This window comes from Arachis stenosperma, chromosome 9 (assembly GCF_014773155.1).
Source record: "Arachis stenosperma cultivar V10309 chromosome 9, arast.V10309.gnm1.PFL2, whole genome shotgun sequence".
Taxonomy (NCBI): Eukaryota; Viridiplantae; Streptophyta; class Magnoliopsida; order Fabales; family Fabaceae; genus Arachis; species Arachis stenosperma.
The window spans coordinates 137,233,762-137,244,648 of NC_080385.1; the positions used below are offsets into that span (position 1 = coordinate 137,233,762).

Below are 10,887 nucleotides of genomic sequence, written 5' to 3' on the forward strand. Positions count from 1 at the left end.
TTTTGAAAACCACTAACAACTTTTTCAAAAATCTTTTTTTATTAACTAATTGTTTTAAACTCTAATTTTATTTTATTTCTTCTAATATTTTTGAATACTAACTAATATTTAAAATAAAAACAAAAAGATTTTTCCTTTTCTTTTATTTAATATTCGAATTCCCTCTCTCTCATCTCTTTCTATTTATTTATTTATTTATTTACTAACACTTCTCTCCTTCTTAAAATTTGAACCCTCTCTCCCTCTCTGTGTTCGAATTCTCTTTATTTTCTCTACCTCATTCTTCTCTTCTTCTCTTCTTCTACTCACACAAAGGAATCTCTATACTGTGACATAGAGGATTCCTCTTCTTTTTTGTTCTCTTCTTTTTCACAATAGCAGGAACAAAGATAAAGACATTCTTGCTGAAGCCGATCCTAAACCTGAAAGGACTCTGAAGAGGAAGCTAAGAGAAGCCAAAGCATAACTCTTTGGAGAGGACCTGACAGAAATTTTCAAAAAAGAAGAAGACATGGCCGAACCCAATAACAATGATGGAGGTGCAAGGAAGGTGCTTGGTGAGTTTACTGCATCAACTCCCGACTTCTATGGGAGAAGCATCTCTATTCCTGCCATTGGAGAAAACAACTTTGAGCTTAAGCCTCAATTAGTTTCTCTGATGCAACAGAATTACAAGTTTCATGGACTTCCATTGGAAGATCCTCATCAGTTCTTGGCTGAATTTTTACAAATCTGTGACACTGTTAAGACCAATGAAGTTGATCCCGAGGTCTACAAACTTATGCTTTTCCTTTTGCTGTAAGAGACAGAGCTAGTATATGGTTGAACTCACAACCTAGAGACAGCCTAAACTCTTGGAAAAAGCTGGTCAATGCCTTCTTAGCTAAATTCTTTCCACCTCAAAAGATTAGTAAGCTTAGAGTGGAAGTTCAAACCTTCAAACAGAAGGAAGGTGAATCCCTCTATGAAGCTTGGGAAAGATACAAGTAATTGATCAGAAGGTGTCCTTCTGACATGCTTTCAGAATGGAGCATCATAGGTATCTTCTATGATGGTCTGTCTGAGTTATCCAAGATTTTATTGGACCATTTTGCAGGAGGATCTATTCGTCTGAAGAAAACGGTTGCAGAAGCCCAGGAACTCATTGAAATGGTTGCAAATAACTAGTTCATGTACACTTCTGAAAGAAATCCTGTGAACAATGGGACAACTCAAAAGAAAGGAGTTCTTGAGATTGATACTCTGAATGCCATATTGGCTCAGAACAAATTATTGACTCAGCAAGTCAAGATGATTTCTCAGAATCTGACTGGATTGCAAGCTGCATCCAGCAGTAATAAAGAAGCATCTTCTGAAGAAGAAGCTTATGATCCTGAGAACCCTGCAATGGAAGAGGTGAATTACATGGGAGAACTCTATGGAAACACCTATAATCCTTCATGGAGAAATCATCCAAATCTCTCATGGAGAGTCATTCTGGCTTAGCAACCATAGTCTCTGATCTATCTAAGACCATACTAAGTTTCATGAATGAAACAAGTTCCTCCATTAGAAATTTGGAGGCACAAGTGGGTCGGTTGAGTAAAAAGGTTACTAAAACTCCTCCCAGCACTCTCCCAAGCAATACAGAAGAAAATCCCAAGAGAGAGTGCAAGGCCATAACCATGACCAACATGGCTGAACCTGGAAAGTGTGAGGAGGACATGATTCCCAGGGAGAAAAACCTCATGGGATGTCCTCTGAACGAAAAGAAGTTCCCATTTGAGGAACCAAGGGAATCTGAGGCTCATACAGAAACCGTAGAGATTCCATTGAACATACTTCTGCCATTCATGAGCTTTGATGAGTATTCTTCCTCTGAAGAGGATGAAGATATTACTGAAGAGCAAGTTGCTAAGTACCTTGGAGAAATCATGAAGCTGAATGCCAAGTTATTTGGTAATAAGACTTGGAAGGATGAACCCCCCTTGCTCACCAATAAACTGAATGACTTGATTAGGCAGACATTACCTCAGAAGAAACCGGATCCCAAAAATTCTTAATACTCTGTACCATAGGCACCCTGACCTTTGAGAAGGCTCTGTGTGACCTGGGGTCAGGCATAAACCTCATGCCACTCTCTGTAATGAAGAAACTGGGAATCTTTGAGGTACAAGCTGCAAGAATCTCACTAGAGATGGCAGACAAATCCATGAAACAGGCTTATGGACTTGTAGAGGATGTTTTAGTGAAGGTTGAGGGACTTTACATCCCTGCTGACTTTATAATCCTGGACACTGGGAAGAATAAGGATGAATCCATCACCCTTGGCAGACCCTTTCTAGCCATAGCAAAAGCTATGCTTGATGTTGATAGAGGAGAGTTGGTCCTTCAAGTGAATGAGGACTACCTTGTGTTTAAAGCTCAAGGATCTCCTTATGTACACATGGAGAAGAAGCATGAAAAGCTTCTCTCAATACAGAGTCAAACAGAGCCCCCACATTCAAACTCTAAGTTTGGTGTTGAGAGGCCATCATCATGCTCTGAGTATCTGTGAGGCTCTATGAGAGCTCACTGTCAAGATATTGACATTAAAGAAGCGCTTATTGGGAGGCAACCCAATTTTTACTTATCTATGTTGAATTTCTATTTTCTATTGTTATTTTATGTTTTCTTTAGGATGATGATCATGTGGAGTCACAAAAACAAAAGCAAAAATAAAAAACAACATTGAAAATAGCACACCTTGGAGGACGAGCTTATTGGCGTTTAAACGCCAGTAAGGGTAGCAGAATGGGCGTTAAACGCCCAGTTTGTCACCATTCTGGGCGTTTAACGCCAGAAAAGGGCACCAGACTGGCGTTTAATGTCAGAAAAGGGCACCAAGCTAGCGTTAAACGCTATAAAGGGAAGAAAAGCTGGTGTTAAATGCCAGAAATGGGCAGCAACTTGGCGTTTAACGCCAGAATTGGCACTTAACAAGGCGTTTACACGCCAAAATGGTGCAGGGATGAGAAATCATTGACATCTCAGGATCTGTGGACCTCACAGGATCCCCACCTACCTTAACTCACTCTCTCTTCTTCACACCTTCCCATAACACCCTTCCCCAAATACCCCTCACCAATCACCTCCATTTCTCTTTTCCATCACCTCTTCACCAATCACCTCCACCCACTCTTCCCCAAAAACCCTACCCACCTCACCATTCAAATTCAAATCCTATCTCTCCCAAACCCAACCACTAATACATAACCCTACCTTCTCTTTCCACTCCTATATAAACCCCTCATCCATCCTTCAAATTCACACATCACAAACACTTCTTCTCCCTCTTGGCCGAACCACTCACAACTCTCCATCTCCTCTATTTCTTTTTCTTCTTCGTCCTTCTTTCTTCTTTTGCTCGAGGACGAGCAAACCTTTTAAGTTTGGTGTGGAAAAAGCATTGCTTTTTGTGTTTCCATAACCATTTATGGCACTTAAGGCCGGAGAAACCTCTAGAAAGAGGAATGAAAAGGCAAAAGCTTCCACCTCTGAGTCATGGGAGATGGAGAGATTCATCTCAAAGGTCCATCAAGACCACTTCTATGAAGTTGTGGCCAATAAGAAGGTGATCGCTGAGATCCCTTTCATGCTCAAAAGGAATGAGTATCCGGAGATCCGACATGAGATTCGAAGAAGAGGTTGGGAAGTTCTCACCAACCCCATTCAACAAGTCAGAATCTTAATGGTTTATGAGTTCTATGCTAATGCATGGATCACCAAAAACCATGATCAAAGTGTGAACCCGAACCCAAAGAATTGGCTTACAATGGTTCGAGAAAAATACTTAGATTTTAGTCCGGAAAATATAAGGTTGGCATTCAACTTGCCAATGATGCAAGGAGATATACGCCCCTACACTAGAAGGGTCAACTTTGATTAAAGGTTGGACCAAGTCCTCATGGACATATGTGTGGAAGAAGCTCAGTGGAAAAGAGACTCCAAAGGCAAGCTGGTTCAATTGAGAAGGCATGACCTTAAACCTGTGGCTAGAGGATGGTTGGAATTCATCCAACGCACCATCATTCCTACTAGTAACCTATCCAAAATGACTGTAGATCGGGCTTTCATGATCCATAGGATCATGATTGGAGAGGAAGTAGAAGTTCATGATGTCATATCTCTAGAACTCTACAAAGTAGCTGACAAAACCTCTACCTTAGCAAGGGTAGCCTTTCCTCATCTCATCTGTCACTGATGAACAATAGATTTTCTATCGGTAAAGAATTCACAAATAAGTTCGCGTTGTAAGTATAGTTTCTAAACCAACGGAGAATCCTTTCATGCAAAGGTTTTGGTTGTCACAAGTAAAAAACCCAGTAAAATTTATAAACCGAAGTATTCAAACCTCGGGTCGTCTTCTCAAGGAATTGCAAGGAGGTGTGTTTTATTATTGGTTATGAAAAATAGTATTTTTGGGTTTTTGAAAGGTTTGAACAAGAGAAATAAATTGCAGGAATTAATAAATTAATAGCTAAGAAAACTCTTGGCAAGGTATGAAAATTAGAAGTCCTATCCTAGTTATCATTATCAATTGTGATGAGAATTGCTCGTTGCTCCCACTTAGTCAACCTCTAACTATGAAGGCAAGTCAAGTGGATAAATCAATATGAATCCTCAACTCCTAGTCAATTCCCAAACAAAGACTAGAGTTAGTGGAATTCAAGTCAATTAGCAACTTCCAATTATCAATCAACAAAAGAGTTTGATAACTCAAGAGTATCTAATTACTCAACCAAAGCCAAGAATATAGAAAGCTAAATAAAAATTATATATCTGAAATACCTCAAATTGCATTAATAAAAGAAATCAAATCTAACATGGAAAAGTTCATAAATTAAATTGGGAAAATAAATAAAAGGAACATTGAACCTGGAAATTGAGAAATAGAAATCCTAATCCTAAAAGAAATCCTAAATCCTAAAACCTAAGAGAGAGGAGAGAGCCTCTCTCTCTAAAAGCTACATCTAAAAACCTAAATTTATGAATAATGAATGTTGTATTATGTATTTGAATGGATGTATTCCCCCACTTTATAGCCTCTAATCTATGTTTTCTAGGCCAAAAACTGGGTCAAAAATAGCCCAAAAATTGCCCCCAGCGATTTTTGGTACGTACAAGTCGCTGCAAAGTCACGCGGAAGCGTCGTCCACGCGTTAGCGTGGATTGGGTTTTTGCCAGGTCACGCGTCCGTGTGATCCACACGTTAGCATTGCCTGACTTCGAGGCAGTTATATTAAATTATATATCGTTGAGAAGCCTTGGACGTTAGCTTTCCAACGCAACTAGAACCGCGTCATTTGGACCTCTGTAGCTAAAGTTATGGTCGATTTAGTACCAGGAGGTCAGGCTGGACAGCTTTAGCAGTTTCTTCAGTTTCTTGTATTCCTTCCACTTTTGCATGCTTCCTTTCCATCCTCTAAGCCATTCCTGCCCTGTAATCCCTGAAACACTTAACACATAGATCAAGGTATCGAATGGTAATAAGAGAAGATTAAGTGTGCTGAAAGTTTTGGATATTCTTTGAATTATGCCATTTACAATAACCAACAGAGAATCCTTTCGTGCAAAAGTTTTGGTTGTCACAAGTAACAAACCCAGTAAAATTTATAAACCAAAGTATTCAAACCTCGGGTCGTCTTCTCAAGGAATTGCAGGGAAGTATGATTTATTATTGGTTATAGAAAAAGGTATATTTTTTTGTTTTTGAAAGGTTTGAACAGGAGAAATAAATTGCAGAAATTAATAAATCAATAGCTAAGAAAACTCTTGGCAAGGTATGAAAATTAGAAGTCCTATCCTAGTTATCCTTATCAATTGTGATGAGAATTGCTCGTTGCTCCCACTTAGTCAACCTTTAACTATGAAGGCAAGTCAAGTGGATAAATCAATATGAATCCTCAACTCCTAGTCAATTCCCAAAGAAAGACTAGAGTTAGTGGAATTCAAGTCAATTAGCAACCTCCAATTATCAATCAACAAAAGAGTTTGATAACTCAAGAGTCTCTAATTACTCAACCAAAGCCATGAATATAGAAAGCTAAATAAAAGTCATATATCTAAAATACCTCAAATTGCATTAATAAAAGAAATCAAATCTAACATGGAAAAGTTCATAAATTAAATTGGGAAAATAAATAAAAGGAACATTGAACCTGGAAATTGAGAAGTAGAAATCCTAATCCTAAATCCTAAAACCTAAGAGAGAGGAGAGAGCCTCTCTCTCTAAAAACTACATCTAAACCTAAAATTATGTATATGAGAAGTTGTATGAATGAATGCATTCTCCCACTCTATAGCCTCTAATTTGTGTTTTATGGGCAAAAAACTGGGTCAAAAATAGATAGATCGCTGCAAAGTCACGCGAAAGCGTCGTCCACGCGTTCGCACGGATTGGGTTTTTGCCAGGCCACGCGTCCGCGTGTTTTACGCGTTCGCGTCGTCTGGCTTCGGCGCAGCTATGGCAAATTATATATCGTTGCGATGCCCCGAATGTTAGCTTTCCAACACAATTGGATTGCATCATTTGGATCTCTATAGCTCAAGTTATTGTCGATTTAGTAGCAGAAGGTTAGGTTGGACAGCTTTAGCAGTTTCTTCAGTTTCTTGTATTCCTTCCACTTTTGCATGCTTCCTTTCCATCCTCTAAGCCATTCCTGCCCTGTAATCTTTAAAATCACTTAACGCACATATCACAGCATCTAATGGTAATAAGAGAGGATTAATATTAGCAAATATAAGGCTAAAGAAGCATATTTTCAATCATAGCACAAAATCAGGAAGGAAAACGTAAAACATGTGATTTCTATGAATAAGCGTGAGAATAATGGATGAAAAATCACTCAATTTAGCACAATATAAACCATAAAATAGTGGTTTATCAACCTCCCCACACTTAAATATTAGCATGTCCTCATGCTAAGCTCAAGAGAACTAAAAGAGTGAAGGGAAATGGTAGAATGTATGAAATGCAACCTATCAATATGAATACAACTATATGCAAAAATGATTCTACCTACTTGGTGAAAAGTAAATAAATCTTTCAAGAACAAATATGAACTGGATTTCACTAATTCAAATCACAAAATAAAGTACAAGTAAACTTGCTGAAGAAAATAGCTCATGAAAGCCGAGAACAAGGAATCGAGCATCGAACCCTCACTAGAAGTGTATGCACTCTAATTGCTCAAGTGTTTAAGGTTCAATCTCTCAATTCTCTATTAATCTTGCTTTCTAAGACTTGCTCTTCTTCTAACAATCAACAAAGAATTAATGCACAGATACACATATCGAGAGGTCTTTTAAGGGTTGTAATGGGGTTAGGGTCAAGGTAGGATTGTATTTGGCCAAGTGGACTAAAATCTGAATCCTTAATTAACTTAAACTTTTCCCACCTAACTTAAGACAATCCATGTAATCACAATACAAAACCTAACTATCCATTAACCATGTTTTCCATATATTCATGCATCCGAATTTGAGTACAACTCATATGCATTGCTTTCACCATTTACTTTGGGGCATTTTGTCCCCTTATTGTTTGCTCTTTTTTCTTTTTTTTTCTCTTTTTTTTATTTTCATAATTTTTCTTTCTTTTGCTTTTCTCAAGGCATATGATTAGGGTATTGAATGCATGAACATATTCTCAACATTCTTTCACATTTTCAGAAAATTCTAACATACTCAATTCTCAAACCAAATGTTTCTAAACCAACTTTCCCACACTTAAATTATGAACACTCTCACTAGTCTAAGCTAACCAAAGATTCAAATTAAGGACATTATTGTTTTTCACTTAGAGTTAATGATGTGCTAAAATAAAGAACAAATGGGGTAAAATAGGCTCAAATTGGTTTGCAAGGGATAATGAAGGGTTAAGGCCATATGGGTATGTAAGCTCAATGAAACAAGGCCTCAATCATATAAGTGCATGCATACATTAAATAATGGACATATAGAATTAAGAAAGACAAATATCACAATTTTAGAGAGAAAAATACACACCAAAAATAAAATATTGGTTGATAAAATGCAACCAATCAAATAGGCTCAAAATCTCACGGGTTTTGTGTGTTCGAGCTCTAAACCATGTTCCAAAATAAAATTTCTTCAAACAAGTTTAACAAAAATTTTAATTCAAATTAGTGAAATACTATAAAAAGTTTCTTGAAAAAGAAAATATTACTTCAACCAAGTAGTTGGTAAAATATGCACAAAATCAAACAAACATGCAAATGCAACAACTAATTTAACAAAGAAAATTAAACATTGGTGTTAAAATATGAAGTAACTAACCCATGGAATTCGGTATCAACCTCCCCACACTTAAAGATTGCACCATCCTCGGTGCATGCTAAGATGTGCAAGTGGATGGGTGGCTCCAACTAATGCTTTTCTCCAAAGATTGTGCAGGTGGACTTGTCTGTCACCCCATATAGAAGTTCTTTTCCTTTCCTTTTCTGGTGGCCATCCTGAAAGAAGAGGAAAAGGAGAAAGGTAACCCAAAAATAAAGATAAGAAAATAAATAAAATATGGTTAGGTTAATCCCAAATAATGAGGGTCTCAATTACATGGTAGCTACAACATGCAAGTAGGGGTGGCAAGCGGGAAAGCCTGCCCCGCCCCGCCCCGCCAGAAGCCCGCCTTTTGACGGGCTGGCCTGCCCCACCCCGCCTAGTGAGGCGGTCCCAGAATCCTAGTCCGCCCCGCCTAACGGTAGACTGGCGGGCCGGCGGGCTAAGCCCGCCAAATAACCTCTTTTTTTACTTTTAACTATTAAATAATATATATAAAGGTATAAAAAAATCTTTCCTATTTTTTACTTTTAACTATTATAATTTCTAAAACTATAAACAAATTATAATTTTTATATTCACAAATATTAAAGTCTTTGTAATTATAAATATTTAATAAATATAATTATAAACCAAGTTTTCATCCAAAACATAATTATAAATATTGTTCCCAAATCAAAATAAACATAATCCAAAACATAATTATAAATATTGTTCCCAAAAAAAAATAAACATAATTATAAATATTGTCTCTAAAATAAAATACATATAATCCAAAATACCCAATTTTCATCTTCATTCTCTTGTAAGTTTGGTTGGGGGAAGTTGGATTTTGGTAAAAAAAATTGTAAAAATACCCCCTGCTAAAAAAATTCTAAGCCCGATGGGGAAGCCCGCCCCGCCCCGCCAAAGCCCGCCAAACCCGCGGTTTAAGCGGTGCGGGTTAGGCGGGCTTTTACTATTTGGCGGTCCCAATTTTTCAGCCCAGTCCGCCTTTTTTGGCGGGTTAAGCGGGCCGGTCCGACGGGTTTAGGCCCGTTTTCCACCCCTACATGCAAGTGAGGAAATAGTAGTAGCAAATGGCATATCAATAGTACAAAAATTTGCAACAATGGGGGAGAGTGGGTCATGAAAGATAGTATAAGTTCATATCAATGCAAAAGTAATAGAAGTATCATAAAAGATGAGCATTGACTTAAATAATATTACCCAACAGTGGAAAATAAGTCACTAAGCACCAAAATAATACCAGAAAAGATATAACAGCTGAATATGAACAAGTAACACCAATGTAAAAAGAATAACTTTAGAAAAGAAAATAAAAATATGCACAAAATTAAAATATAATGAATGAAAGTATAGAAATAAATTAAATAAAATAGAATGGAAGTGAAGAAGGATGAGAAGTTAAAGAGATGAAGAAGAAGAAGGTAAGAAAGGAGGAGGAAAGAAGAAAATATAGAAGAAATTAGGATTAGAAAAGAAAAGATAAGATAAGTGGCGCTGATCTGGATAAGATGTGTGGCATAGCTGATGCATAGCGTGGGTCATGCATTCGCGTGACTTGATTTGTGCTAGTGGCGTGAGAGCAGCCTCGCGTTCGCGCAACTCTCTGTCTCAAACGCATATTGCCAAAATTAAGGGTGACGCGTGCGCGTGGGTGACGCGATCGCGTGAATGGCCATACTTTGAAAAACGACGCGGACGCGTGAGGCACGCGTTCGCATGGGGCAAGCGTTCGCATGGTAGGGCTTGTGTTTCTAGCATAATTCCAGCCCCACTCCATCAAAACTCTCTGCCATACACCTTTTTACGTCGATTTTGCAGGTCATGCGTGCGCGTAGGTGACGCGATCGCGTGAATGGCCATATTTTGCAAACGACGCGAACGCATCAGCGACGCAGTCGCGTGGGCATATTTGTGCCTAAGGCACGCCTCCAGCCACGCTCTCACGTGACTCTCTGTTTCTTTTCTTCCTTGTTTTTAATGCACTAATGACGCGACGCGTCAGCGACGCTTACGTGTCGCATGCATTTTTTTTATTATGCAGTATGCAAATGCAAATGCAGGCTATATGCAGATGACTATAAAGAAATTATGAATGAACTCGAATGAAAATAAAATAAAATAAAACTAAGAACAAAAAGGAAAGAATATACCATGGTGGGTTGTCTCCCACCTAGCACTTTTAGTTAAAGTCCTTAAGTTGGACATTTGGTGAGCTCCTTGTCATGGTGGCTTGTGCTTGAACTGATCCTTGAATCCCTACCAATGTTTGTAATTCCACTGGCCTCCGGGATCCCAAACTAGGTGCATACAGCCGTCAAGCAATCTAAAGTAAGTGACAAGGCCCCATGAGTGTTGATTGCTAGAATGAATTCTGGCGTCCCAAACTTTGCTTTTGCACCCATCTTCTTGTTGATCATCATGATTCCATCCAGGTGGCACGCAATTAAAATTCTCACTAAAGCAGCCAAATAACTTTCTAGACCCATTCAGTTGAGCTTTACACCAACCTTTGCATTTAAACTTTGAGCTTTCCACCATATTGAATCTTGCATGACAACT

At 38.2% G+C, this 10,887-nt stretch overlaps 1 non-coding gene across 1 annotated transcript; it reads right to left on the minus strand.

Moving 5' to 3' along the window:
• Positions 1-912: 912 nt before the first annotated feature.
• Positions 913-1,020, minus strand: LOC130953777 (small nucleolar RNA R71). The gene has a single exon (XR_009075937.1). It is a non-coding gene; the product is annotated as a small nucleolar RNA R71 (small nucleolar RNA).
• Positions 1,021-10,887: the final 9,867 nt, after the last annotated feature.